The sequence below is a fragment of the Carcharhinus amblyrhynchos genome, chromosome 12, assembly GCF_965287045.1.
Source record: "Carcharhinus amblyrhynchos chromosome 12, sCarAmb.v2.hapA, whole genome shotgun sequence".
NCBI classification, from domain to species: Eukaryota; Metazoa; Chordata; class Chondrichthyes; order Carcharhiniformes; family Carcharhinidae; genus Carcharhinus; species Carcharhinus amblyrhynchos.
In genome coordinates this window covers 44,991,722-45,006,566 of record NC_137335.1, presented here as the reverse complement: position 1 = coordinate 45,006,566, position 14,845 = coordinate 44,991,722, and the positions used below count along the sequence as shown (strand labels likewise).

The 14,845-nt window shown below is 42.6% G+C and overlaps 1 protein-coding gene across 1 annotated transcript in view; it reads right to left on the bottom strand.

The window, feature by feature from the left end:
• The window catches only part of nrxn1a (neurexin 1a), a 1,747,513-nt gene that overhangs the window by 1,564,101 nt on the left and 168,567 nt on the right, over positions 1-14,845 (bottom strand). The window lies entirely within an intron of this gene.

The window sequence follows — 14,845 nt, the reverse complement described above, 5'->3', positions numbered from 1 at the left end:
TTGTGAGGGTATGATAACAGGAAAGAGTGAACAAGCTGTGTCTCCTTTCTCTTGAAAAAGGCTAAGGTGTGACCTAACAGATCTTTAAAATTATGGAAGTGTGACTGTGGAGACAAAGAGAATGTTTCCTCTTTTGGGGAAGAACATAACTCAGCATAACTTGTTGGAAGGTATTTTGAGAGACAGGTTCTACAGGCATTTAGAGAAGCAAGGACTGATTAGGGACAGTCGGCATGGCTTTGTGAGTGGAAAATCATGTCTCACAAATTTAATTGAGTTTTCTGAAGGGGTAACCAAGAAGGTAGATGAGGGCAGTGGAGTTGATGTTGTCTGCATGGACTTTAGCAAGGCCTTTGACAAGGTACCGCATGGTAAATTCTGCATAAAGTTAAATCTCACGCGATCCAGGGTGAGGCATCTAAATGGATACAAAATTGGCTTCTTGACAGAAGCCAGAGGGTGGTTGTAGGGAGTTGTTTTTCAACTGGAGGTCTGTGACCATTGGTATGCCTCAGGGATCAATGCTGGGCCCACTGTTATTTGTCATTTATATTAATGATTTGGATGAGAATATAGGGGACATGGTTAGTGAGTTTGCAGGTGACACCAAGATTGGTGGCATAGAGTACAGTGAAGAAAGTTATCTCCAATTGCAATGGGATCTTGATCAATTGGGCCAGTGGGCTGACAAATGGCAGATGGAGTTTAATTTAGACAAATGCGAGGTGATGCATTTTGGTACATTGAACCAGGGCAGGACTTACTCAGTTAATGGTATGGTGTTGGGGAGAGTTACAGAACAAAGAGATCTAGGGGTACATGTTCATCGCTCCTTGAAAGTGGAGTCACAGGTGGACAGAGTGGTAGAAAAGGCATTCGGCATGCTTGGTTTCATTGGTCAGAACATTGAATACAGGAGTTGGAATGCCTTGTTGAAGTTGTACAAGATATTGGTAAGGCCACACTTGGAATATTGTGTGCAATTCTGGTTACCCTATTATAGAAAGGATATTATTAAACTAGAAAGAGTACAGAAAAGATTTACTAGGATGCAACCGGGACTTGATGGTTTGAATTATAAGGAGAGGCAGGAAAGACTGGGTCTTTTTTTTCTGGAGCATATGAGGTTGAGGGGTGATCTTATAGAGGTCTATAAAATAATGAGGGGCATAGATAAGGTAGATAGTCAATATCTTTTCCCAAAGGTAGGGGAGTCTAAAACTCGAGGGCATAGGTTTAAGGAGAGAGGGGAGAAATACAAAAGTGTCCAGAGGGGCAATTTTTTCACACAAAGGGTGATGAGTGTCTGAAACAAGCTGCCGGAGGTAGTAGTAGAGCCGGGTACAATTTTATCTTTTAAGAAGTATTTAGATAGTTACACGGGTACAACGGGTATAGAAGGATATGGGCCAAATGTGGGCAATTGGGATTAGCTTAGGGGTTTAAAAAAAAGGGTGGCATGGACAAGTTGGGCCGAAGGGTCTGTTTCCATGCTATAAACCTCTATGACTCTATGACTCTATAACTCAAGACCATCCATACGAGGTAGTCACTAAGAAATGCAAAGGGAACACTGAAGAAGCTTCTTCATCCAGAGTGGTAATAATGTGAAATTCGCTACCACAGGGAGTGATTCAAGCGCACAGTATTGATGCATTTAAGGGGAAACTGCACAAGATTATGAGAGAGAAGGGAACAGATGATTATGATGCTAGATTTAGATGAGAAAAGATGAGAAGAGGCTCAAATGCCTCTGGCACTGGCAAAAACTGGTCGGACCGTGTGTCCTGTTTCTATGCCATAAATTCTATGTAACCCTATGATGATTCAAGTACTTGTTACTGATTTATTGAATGGAATTGAAAATTGAGAAAGATGTATAATAGTGGCTCAATTAACATCACCGGTTTTATGCTATAACCTAAAGTCAAAATTTGCCTTTTTGCTTCTGCATTTGGAAATGGACATCAGAAAAACACTGCATCACTGTAGCTAATGATGGGACTGATAAACCTTTGCTCCCTGCTTGATAGAAGATAAGCAAATTGACTTGCACCCATATAGGAAATCTGTCAACATCTTTAATAGAAAATGTATTTTCTTGTACCACAACATGGTAAGGCAGGGAATTCCACAGCGGCTTCCCCAACCTGATTCCCATTCTTAGATGGTGAAGGGAAAATTAGAATGCTGGTTAACTCGGCAGTTCTCATACACCTGCTCATGACTAGTAATCAGCAGAAGCCTTCTGTGTGTCTTCCAGTACATGTACAAAAGGACAATGCATAAGTAAAATTAGAAACGTTCTCTTGTCTCTATCAACTTTTTTTTTCAGTTATTTTGTACATTCAGTTGTTAAACTGAAATATAAATGAACTGCTCATCACCATATGACAGGATATTTTCTTCAGAATTTTGTTCTGCTCTCCCCTCAAGCCATTAAATTTTTGCTCAGGTGTGGTTCCACAAACTCCAGCCATCCATCAGGAACTATTTTTCATCTAATAAGACCAATCATCAGACTTTTTGATTCAAGGGGTCTCAATCCTAACTGACACCTCTATACTCCTAACAAGGGTCACTGGACAACAACCAGAGGTGGGGAATCATGCTGACTTTTCCTTCATAAACCTATGGGCACTGAGGCCAACTGCACATCACCATTGACTAAAAGTCAATTGCATTTGACATGCTATTGACCCTCTCTCCTGGCAGAAACAACCCTCTTCAATGATTCCTTCCCACAGCAATGTAACCTAAATTTGGAAATCAACAGTGTTGGAGAACTATCTACTTTCTGCAAATTCATAGTTGTATGTGTTGGTGTTTCAATGAACACATTACTTTGCCACATTGTCGCAATACTTCCTAATGTTGAATTAGTATGCAAAAAACAATGAGTGGGAAGTTGCTAGTATGGAGCATAAATACTTGCATGGACCTGTTGGACCAAATGTCCTGTTTCAGTTCTCTATGTACTTAATAGTGTTAAGGGTCATTTAATTTTACCATATTTATCTCTGAGTCTAAATATATGGTCCACTGTAAATAGCAGTTGCTCACAACTGTATATGAAAGCCGAGGTTAACTTCCAAGATTAAAAGAAATCAATATATTATTATAGATTAAGGAATGAGCAGAGAAAGTTGATAGGAAATTCTTCGTAATGATTTAGGATATTAGAGAAAGCAAGAAACAACTGCAACAAGGGAAGACAGAATTGTATTTAAGTACTGTACAAAATTGAACGAAGTGGCAACTCAAATTATAGATTTCTCACAGCCTAATATCTGTCCCAAATACCTTGATTCAGCAAGTTAACACAATTTTTTTTTGAATTATTGCCTCAACAGTGACAAACCTGCAAACAGCAGTGCTTTATGCAAAAGATCTCCATTGGCAGGAACGGTAATGCACTGCTAACAGCCTGTGCAATATTCTAGACTGATGCAGAACCTGATAGGGCAGTTGTAATAGTTCTGACGGAAATATGCAAGTCTTATTAAGCACCAGCAATTTTTGGGAATATACCCCCAGGCACAATCTTACAAGGACTAAAAGCTCTACCATATCACTCTGATATTGTAAAGAATGGATTCTGGACTGGGGTAGACAATCATCATTAAAACTGTTGACCCGTGTCGTTCAGGTTGTGATGATATTGAGTTCTGGAGTATAATTTCTGAATTGAATTTTATATATGATTATGAAATTTATCAAAATACTAAGATATTTTTAAATTAGTTGCCCCTCAAGACACATTAAACATTAATTTTTGAGCTAAATTAGGGTGCTCTGCAGTTATTCAACAATTGAAAATGGTTATAATGAACAAGTAATTACGATGAATTTTATACAAATACATTTACATTGAGAAATAATTAAATAAATCTTGGCTTCTATGAGTTATTGAACCCTTCCATTGTCACTAGTCAAAATTTTCCTTTCACATCTATGACTCTGTGGCCAAATTCCCCTCAAACTCAATTTTCAAGTTTGCTGATCATAGTGGGTCAGATCTCAAATAATGATGAGACAGAGTACAGGAATGAGATAGAGAATCTGGTGAACTGGTGCGACAACCAATAATCTCTCCCTCAATGTCAATAAAATGAAGGAGCTAATCATCAACTTCAGGAAGTGTATTAGAGATCATGCCCCATTCTACATCAATGGGGACGAAGAAGAAATGGTCGAGAGCTTCACGTTTTTAGGTGTCTAGGTCATCAACAACCGGTCCTCGTCCCTCCATGTCAACACTTTACTTAAGAAAGCCCATCAGCGTCTCTACTTTCTCAGAAGACTAAGGAAATTTGGCATGTCAGCTATGACTCTTAGCAATTCTTACAGATGCATCAGAGAAAGCATTATTTCTGATTGTGCCACAGCTTGGTATGGCTCCTGCTCTGCCTAAGACTGCAAGAAACTACACAGGGTCATGAATGAAGCCCAGTCCATTATAAAAATCAGCCTCCCATTCATTGGCTCAGTCTATACCTTCCGTTGCCTCGGAAAAGTAGCCAACATAATTAAGGACCCCACACACCCTGACATACTTTTTTCCATCTTCTTCTTTTAGGAAAAAGACACAAAAGTCACATACCAATCGTCTCACAAACAACTTCTTCCCTGCTGCCATCAAGTTTTGATTGGAACTACCTTGTGCTAAATTGATCTTTCTCTACACCCTAGCCCTGTCTATTACATTACATTCTGCGCTCTCTCCTTTCCTTCTCTATGAATGATGTGCTTTGTCTGTATAGTGTGCAACAACCATTATTTTTCACAGAACACTACTACATGAGACAATAATAAATCAAATCAAATTTAAATGGGAAAAGGGAGATGAAATTATCAGGAATAATTCTGACCCAAAAAATCATGAGACTTTGCTGATGATGATGTATGGGGTCACATTAGTATTCCAGGATCATTACTACTTGCAGGATTACCCTTTCGAGTACTGTAACTTAGAATGACTTAAAATCCCTACAGTACAGAAAGAGGCCATTTGGCCCATCAAGTCTGCACCGACCACAATCCCACCCAGGCCCTACCCTATATCCCTACATATTTACCCATTAATCCCTCTAACCTATGCATCTCAGGACACCAAGAGCAGTTTTAGCATGGCCAATCAACCTAACCTGCACGTCTTTGGAATTAAAAATCAATTTGTGAAATGCCACCTCCAACTGACACTATGCAGGCTACTTGGTGGGGGGGGGGGGGGGGGGGGGGGGGGGGGGGGGGGGGGGGGCATATCTGCAAATTTCCCTCAAAAAATTCTAAGTGCCCAATGGGCAGGAAAATGGGAGAAAGTCTCCCTTCCATTTTTTGGATTTGTGTAATGGGATGGATTTGCAGAACTCTGTTCTCTACAGAGTGCTGCTGGGGATTCACTCCCCTAGCAGCACTCAGCGCTTATCTCATCCGAGGGGCCATCATAAGTGCACTGAGTGGGCCACTATGCATGCGCCGATCTGTCATGGAGAGATCAGCATATGCGCACTGGCCCCTCATTGACGCCTTCTGATTGCCGGCTTCTCAAATGCTTCCTCGGCACCCCCTGTCCTGATCACCAGTTTCTTCAACTAATCCGCCGATCACTGGTCTCCATGAGCCTGCCTCCATCCCAATCGCAGGCTTCTCCAACAGCACACTGCTACCCCCCACCAGACTAGCCCTGATCGCCTACCTCCATGGCCAGCCCAATCCCATCCCCTCAGACCACACTCTGCATGGCCAGCCCCAATTGCCCTTCCCCTCCTCTCTCTCCCGCCGATCCCTAATGCAGAATGCGCAAGTTTTCCACAATGCTGATCTACTTTCTATTTATACTTGGCCAGCTGGTCAGCTGACTAACAAATCATTTTGCCATTGGTTACACTGTCTACTGGGTCAGCTGACCCTCACAGCATGTTCCCATTGGTTGCATTATAACAGATTCCAATGTTATCATTATAACAGTGGGAGTACCCCTTGGGCAGGGCCATGGTGCCAGGCCCTGCCCATCAGGCACCGGGCAGCTTATTTGATATCATTGAAAAAAACTCACGAGTGTGAAAAATCATGTACATGTAATGGTAATGGTGATAACTCTTCCTGGCAAATTTAACTTTCCTGGTGAGGAAAATTCTAGTAACAAAGGGTCTAAATTATTCATCATGTGGACAGATGTGGGTTAATTAAAGAAAGCCAATGTAGATTTCTTGCAGGAAAATCATGTTTCACCAATTTGCTAGTTTTTTGAAGCAGTAACAGAGAGGGTTGATGAGAGCAATGCTGTCGATGTGGTGTGCATGGACTTTCAAATGACATTTGACACAGTACTGCACAACAAACTTGTAAGCAAAGTTATAGCTCATGGAATTAAAAGGTTCAGAGCAACATGGATATGGACATGGCTGAGTGACAGGAAATAGAGTAGTGATTAATGGATAATTTTCATTATAGGATTTCCCAGGCATCAGTGTTGTGTCGCCTTCTTTTCCTGATATTAACACCCCAGACCTTAGCGTATAGGGCAACATGACACTGTTTGCAGGTTTGCAAAGTTTCAGTACACAGGGTATTGGTGAGAAACCACATCTGAAATACCATGTATAGTATTGGTTTCCTTATTTAAGGCAGGATGTAAATGCATTGGAAGCAGTTCAGCAAAAGTTGACTGAACTAATGCCAGGAATGCATGGATTGCTTCATGACGAAAGCTTGGGCAGGCTCAACTAGTATTCGCAGAAACTTAGGAAAGGAAGAGGAAGATCTGATCAAAGCCATATAAGATCTTGAGTGGTCTTGACATGGTAGGTGTGAAAAGGATGTTTCATCTTGCAGAATAATCTAGAACTAGGGTTAATATATAAAAATAAATGTCTGCACGCTGAAGATGGGGATCAGGAGAATACTTTTTCAGAGGGTTATGAGCCTTGGAACTGTTTTCCTAAAAAGACAGTGGAGCAGTGTATTTTAATATTTTTAAGGCAGAAATAGATAAATTCTTAATGAAAGACAGGTGATGGTTTAGTGTACTATCACTAGACTATTAATCCAGAAACTCAGCTAATGTTCTGGGGACTCGGATTCGAATCTCACCATGGCAGATGGTGAAATCTGAATTCAATAAAAATAATCCGGAAATAAGAATCTACTAATGACCATGAAACCGTTGCCAATTGTCGGAAAAACTCATCTGGTCAAAATGGTGGAATATGAGGTTCAACACAAACAAACGTGAAGTGATTAATTTTGGTTGGAAGAATATGAAAAGACATTATAAAATGCAATTCTAAAGGGTATGCAGGAGCACAGGGACGTTGGTGTAAATGTGTATAAATCATTGAAGGTGACTGAACAGTTAAAGAGTGCACTTAAAGACAAAAGTATGCAGCACCCTAGCTTTTATCAAGAAGGACATAGGGTACGAGAGCAAGGAGTTTATTTTGAAATTATTTTGGATAGTAGTTTAGCCTAAACTGGAGTATTATGTCCAGTTCTGGGTCCCACACCTTAGGAAGGAAAGGAGGCATTGGAAAATGTATGGACAAAATTCACAAGGATTGTTCCAGGGATAAGGAACTGAAGATGGATTGGAGAAGTTAGGGTTGTTTTCCCTTGAGAAAAAGCAGCAGAGAGGAGGTCTGATAGAGGTATTCAAGATTATGAAGGATCTTGACAGAGTAGATAGGGAGGAACAGTTCCCACTCGTAAAAGGATTGAGAACACGAGGGCACAGATTTAAAGTAACTGGTAAAATGAGCAAAAGCAACAGGAGCAATAACTATTACATGCAGTGAGTGATTAGAGGAATGCACTGCTGGAGAGTGTGCTCGAGGCAAGTTCAAGTGAAGCATTCAAAAGGAATCAGACAGTTATTCAAAAAGGAAGAATGTAGAGGGTTAAACGGAGAGGGCAGGAGAATGGCACAAAATAAATTGTTTAGTCAGAGAGCTGGTGTAGACATAATGGGCTTGATGGCCTCCTTCTGCATTGTATCCTTTGTGTGATTCTGTATTTGTCATCTCCACTGCACAATTTAATTTTTAGCCCTTAATTTTTATTTTCGTTGAAATTTGTATTTATGTTGCAAGAAAGGAACAAATACTTCTTCATTAATGTTGAAAATCAAATGATCTGGAGTGAATTTTCACTGGCTCTGTCAGATAGAAACAAGGAATAGCACCTCAAAAATTACAGGGAAAAAATATTTCTGCCCATTCCACACTTATTCAGTTTGATGCTACCATAACACAACTGGAAGAAATACTTGTTTCATGCACCAGGTTCTTTAAATATAAATTTGAGCTCGAAGTACACAGAACCTTAACTGCCGCATTTGCAGATGCTGTGCAGTTTCATCAAGTCATACAGTTGCAGAAGACCAAAAATGATAAATATAAAATGATTTTTTGTCAGACTAAGAGAAGTTGTAGGCATCTCTGAGATTCACAGGAATAATGCAAATTATTACCATTCCAATTTCTCCCCTATCCACAATCTGCCACACCACATCATAGTTGATTACATGTTCAAAGAAGTTAGAACAGTACAACCAGTTTTGATACATAGCCAGGTTAAAATAATCCTAGACTTCAAGCAATAAGTTGTCATCGATGATTTTATTGAAGAAAATATCCACGGATTTATGTTGTAATCATATAGATGAAGCACAACATTTTCATCCTACTCAAGTCTCGATTCTTTTGTTTTCAGACAATAGACATCTGATCATTTAATTTTGGGGTAATATACTTACACATTTTAACTAAAATTGGCAACATCAAATCAATTCCTTCTTTTTTTTAACTCTCAAAGGTCATTTTTTGTAAGAATTTCCCACCTTAATGTTACATCATGCTTTGTGAAGTTGCTGAATATGCTGAAAGATCATTACAAAAGAATGTAAAAAGGCACTAAATATGCAGCTTTCAGAATTCATGCAACTCATGCCTTGCAACATCACTTTGTAGTTCCCACCCTCTCTGCCTTACTAGTTGTTTGACATTCATTCAATTATTTACTGTGGACAAGCCTCTTGTTTCAATCAGGCTTAGAGACATTGGGCTGGATTTTATGGGGTGCTGTGGGTGATGGGAGAGACTGCCCACAATTACGATGGCAGCCCCACAACAATTTAATGCTGGGATCAGCATTCATTGTTTTATGCAAGACTCCTATGCCTAAATTCTGCCTCAGGGAGCTCTTTCCCAATGAAATTGGCCAACTGGTTCAAGTCCCAGCTGCACCACTGGGATCACTTGACATTGCTTGGTATGTACAGATGCTCAAGGAACACAGTTATGTCTGGGGTCCAGGGTCTGGGGGTGGGGTAGCGGAGGGGTTATAGAGTCATAGATTCATACATTAGAGAAGAAGCCCTTTGGCCCATTGAGTCTGCACCTACAAAATTAAACTAAATCTACAATAATCCCACTTTCCAGCACTTGGCCCATCGCCTTGAATGTTATGATATTTCAAGTGCTCATCCATGTACTTTTTAAAGGTTGTGAGGTGTCCTGCCTCTATTACCGTCTCAGGCGGTGCATTCCAGACTCCCACCACCTTCTGACTTACAAAACTTATCTTCAAATCTCCTCTAAACCTCCTGCCTCTCAATTTAAAATTATGTCTCCTCGTCACTGACCCTTCAACTAAACAGCTGTTTCCTACCCATCCTATCCATACCCCTCAACATCCTGAGCATTCAATCAGGTCCCCCTTCAGCCTTCCCTGCTCTAACCTAAACCTATCCAGCCTCTCTTCATAGCTCAAAAGCTCCATTCCAGAATCTCCTTTGCACCCTCTGCTTTTCAATCACATCCCTCCTATAGTGAGGTGACCAAAAGTGTACATACTACTTCAGTTTGTAGTCTAACCAAAGGTTTGCACAGCTCCAACATAACCTTCCTGTTCTTATAATCTATGTCACAACTAATAAAGACAAGGGTCCCACATGTCTTCTTGATTACCCTATTAACGTGTCCTGCTACTTTCTGTGGACAAGCACCCAAATATCCCTCTGATCCTCTAAGCTTCCTAGTGTCCTGCCATCAATTCAGCACTCCCTTTATCTTGTTACTCCTTCCAAAGTGCATCATCTCACACATGTCAGGGTTAAATGCAATCTCCCACTGATATGCCATCTGACCAATCCATCCATATAAGAACATAACATAAGAACATAAGAAATTGGAACAGGAGTAGGCCATCTAGCCCTTCGAGCCTGCCCCACCATTCAATAAGATCATGGCTGATCTGTCGTGGCTCAGTTCCACATTCCCGCTCTCTCCCCATAACCCTTAATCCCCTTGCTTATCAAAAACCCATCAACCTGCATCTTAAAAATATTTAGCGAGGCAGCCTCCACCACCTCAACGGGCAGAGAATTCCAGAGATTCACCACCCTTTGAGTGAAGAAGTTCCTCCTCAACTCCGTTCTAAACCGCCCCCCTTTTATCTTGAGGCTGTGCCCCCTAGTCCTCCTAAAAGTAGGGAGGTCTTGCTGCGGCTGTATAGGGCATTGGTGAGGCCGCAGCTGGAGTACTGTGTGCAGTTTTGGTCACCGTACTTACGCAAGGATATTTTGGCCTTGGAGGGAGTGCAAAGGAGGTTTACTAGGCTGATACCGGAGTTGAGGGGGTTGAGCTACGAGGAGAGGCTGAATAAACTAGGCTTGTACTCGTTAGAATTTAGAAGAATGAGGGGAGATCTCATTGAGACATATAAGACGATGAATGGGATGGATAGGATAGAGGTGGAGAGACTCTTCCTGCTCATCTGCAAACTAAGTCCTTTTTCCTCACTATTAACCACCCTACCAAACTTTGTCTCATCTGCACATTTACTTATCATTCTCCCCACATACACATTTTATATCATTACATATATCACAAATAATAAGAGACTTAGCACTGATCCCTGTGGTATGCCACTGGACACTGGCTTCCAGACACACAAACAGCCTTCTACATCCACGCTCTGTCTCCTAACACTAAAAGTGTTAACTTTTCTGAACACTAAGCCAATTTTCGATCCACTTGCCAACTTACCCTGGAATCCGTGTGCTTTCACCTTCTCTATTAATCTCCCATGAGGGACCTTGTCAAAGGCTTGGCTGAATTACAAGTAAACTACATCAATGGACTCCCCTCATCTCCACACTCTGTCACCCCCTCGAAAGATTCAATCAAATTTGTTGGGCATGACTTCCCCCTGACAAAGCCATGCTGAGTATCTCTGGTCAAACCTTGCCTCTCCACGCGGAGATTAATTTTCCCCTTCAGAAAATTACTGATGTGAGACTCACTGGTCTGTAATTCCCTGGTTTATTGCCTCCCCACTTCATGAAAAGTGGAATCATATTAGCTGTCCTCCAATCCTCTGCCACCTTCCCTGTGATATGAAGATGCCGGCATTGGACTGGGGTAAACACAGTAAGAAATCTCACAACACCAGGTTAAAGTCCAACAGGTTTAAAGCCACTAGCTTTTGGAGCACTTGCTGCCCCTTCGTCAGATGAGTGAGAGTTCTATTCACAAACAGAGCATATAAAGACACAAACTTAACTTACAAAATAATGATTGGAATGCAAATCTTTACAGGTAATCAGGTACAGACAATGTGAGTGGAGAGAGTGTTAAGCACAGTTTAAAGAGATGTGCATTGTCTTCAGACAGGACAGAAAGTGAGGTTTTGCAAGTCCAGGCAAGTCGTGGGAGTTACAGATAGTGTGACATGAACCCAAGAACCCGGTTGAGGCCATCCTCAGGTATGCGGAACTTGGCTATCAATTTTTACTCAGCGACTCCGCACTGTTGCGTGTCGTGAAGGCCACCTTGAAGAATGCTTACCTGAAGATCAGAGGCCGAATGCCCCGACCGCTGAAGTGATCCCCAACAGGAAGAGAACAGTTTTGCCTGGCGATTGTCGAGCGGTGTTCATTCATCTGTTGTCATAGCGTCTGCATGGTCTCCCCAATGTACCATGCCTCGGGACATTCTTTCCTGCAGCATATCAGGTAGATAACATTGGCCGAGTTGCAAGAGTATGTACCATGTACCTGGTGGATGGTGGATCTCATGTGAGATGATGGCATCCGTGTCGATGATCTGACACATCTTGCAGAGATTGCTGTGGTAGGATTGTGTGGTATCCTGGTCGCAGTTCTCCTGAAGGCTGGATAGTTTGCTGCAGACAATGGTCTATTTGAGGTTGTGGAGCTGTTTGAAGGCAAGAAGTGGGGATGTGGGGATGGCCTTGGCGAGATGTTCGTCTTCATCAATGATATGCCGAAAGCTCCGGAGAAGATGTCATAGCTTCTCCACTCCAGGGAAGTACTGGATGACGAAGGATACTTTGTGCACCGTGTCCCGTGTTTGTCTTCTGAGGAGGTCTCCGCGGTTTCTCGCTGTGGCGTGTCGGAACTGTTGATCGATGAGTTGAGCGCCATATCCTGTTCTTATGAGGGCATCTTTCAGCGTTTGGAGGTGTCTATTGCGATCTTCTTCATCTGAGCAGATCCTGTGTATACGGAGGGTTTGTTTAGGGTGGAAGCTGGAGAAGTGGAGCATTGTGAGGTTATCCGTGGGCTTGCGGTACGGTGGAGTGCTGAGGTGACGGTCCTTAATGGAGATGCATGTGTCCAAGAATGCAACCAATTCCGGAGATTAGTCCATGGTGAGTCTGATGGTAGAATGGAACTTGTTGATGTCATCATGTAGTTGTTTCAATGATTGTTCACCATGAGTCCAAAGGAAGAAAATGTCATCGATATATCTTGTGTATAGCATTGATTGAAGAGCTGTGCGGTGAAGAGGTCTTGTTCAAGCCTCTGCGTGAAGGTATTGGCATATTGAGGTATGAATTTGGTCCCCATGGTTGTTCCATGTGTCTGAATGAAGAACTGGTTGTTGAAGGTGAAGACATTGTCGCCCAGGATGAAGCTGATGAGTTGTAAAATTGCACCTGGAAACTGGCAGTTGTCAGCGTTGAGTACAGAGGCAGCTGCAGCAATGCCATCGTTGTGGGGGATGCTTGTGTAGAGTGCCGAGGCATCTACTGTGACGAGAAGTGCTCCTGATTCAATTGCTCCATGTGTGTTGAGTATCTGTAGGAAGTCCGTAGTGTTGCGACAAAAGCCAGATGTTCTTCGTAGAATGGGTTTCAGGATGTTTTCGATGCAGCCGGAGAGGTTCTCGCTCAGGGTCATCAACAAGTTCCATCCCACCATCAGACTCACCATGCCTACTCTCCGAAATTGGTTGCATTCTTGGACACATGCATCTCCACTAAGGACAGTCATCTCAGCACTTCACTGTATCACAAGCACATGGATAACCTCTTGATACTCCACTTCTCCAGCTTCCACCCTAAACACATTAAAGAAGCCATTCCCTATGGACAAGCCCTACGTATACACAGGATCTGCTCAGATAAGGAGGATTGCAACAGACACCTCCAGGTGCTGAAAGATGCCCTCAAATGAACAGGATATGGCGCTTGACTCATCAATCGACAGTTCCGATGCGCCACAGTGAAAAACCTCACTGACCTCCTCAGAAGACAAAGACAGGACAAGATGGACAAAGTACTCTTTGTCATCCAGTACTTCCCCGGAGCAGAGAAGCTGCATCTTCTTCTTCGGAGCCTTCAGCATATCATTGACGAAGACGACATCTCGCCAAGGATATTCCCACACCCCAACTTCTTGCCTGCAAACAATTGCACAACCTCAAACAGACCACTGTCCGCAGCAAACTACCCAGCCTTTAGGAGAACAGTGACCAGGACAACCCTGCCATAGCAACCTCTGCAAGACGTGCCGGATCTTCGACACGGATGCCATCATCTCACGTAAGAACACCATCCACCAGGTACACAGTACATACTCTTGCAACCCGACCAATGTTGTTTACCTGATACGGTGCAGGAAAGTTTGTCCCGAGGCATGGTACATTGGGGAGACGATGCAGACGCTACGACAATGGATGAGTGAACACCACTCGACAATCACCAGGCAAGAGTGTTCTCTTCCTGTTGGGGAACACTTCAGCGGTCATGGCCATTCGGCCTCTGATCTTCAGATAAGTGTTCTTCGGCGGCCTTCACGACACACAACAGTGCAGAGTCACTGAGCAGAGACTGATAGCCAAGTTCCGCACACATGAAGACGGCCTCAACTGGGATCTTGGGTTCATGTCACACTATCTGTAACCCCCAGGACTTGCCTGGACTTGCAAAATGTCACTAATTGTCCTGTCTGGAGACAACGCTGTCTCTACTCACATTGTCTGTACCTTTAAGACTTGATTACCTGTAAAGATTCGCATTCCAATCATTATTTTGTAAATTGAGTTTGTGGCTTTATATGCCCTGCTTGTGAATAGAACTTCCACTCACCTCACAAAGGGACAGGAAGTGCTCCGAAAGCTAGTGGCTTTTGCTGCCAAATAAACCTGTTGGATTTCAACCTGGTATTGAGAGACTTCTTACTGTGTTTACCTCCCCTGTGGCCAAAGAGTAATTAAAAATTTAGGCTAGAGTCCCTGCAATTTCCTCTCTTGTCTCCAACAGCAAGCTGGGATACAATTCATCTGGACCTGGGGGTTCATCCACTTTTAAGCCAGTTAAAATCTCCAATGCCTTCTCACCCCCAATGTCAAACTGTTCAAGAATCTCATAGGCCCCTTCCCCAAATTCTGTATCTATGTCCTCCTTCTCCTCCGTCAGGACAGCATGATGGCACAATGGTTAGCACTGCTGCCTCATAGCGCCAGGGACCCAGGTTCGCCTTCTGGCTTGGGTCACTAACCGTGCAGAGTCTGCATCTTGTCCTCATGTCTGCGCA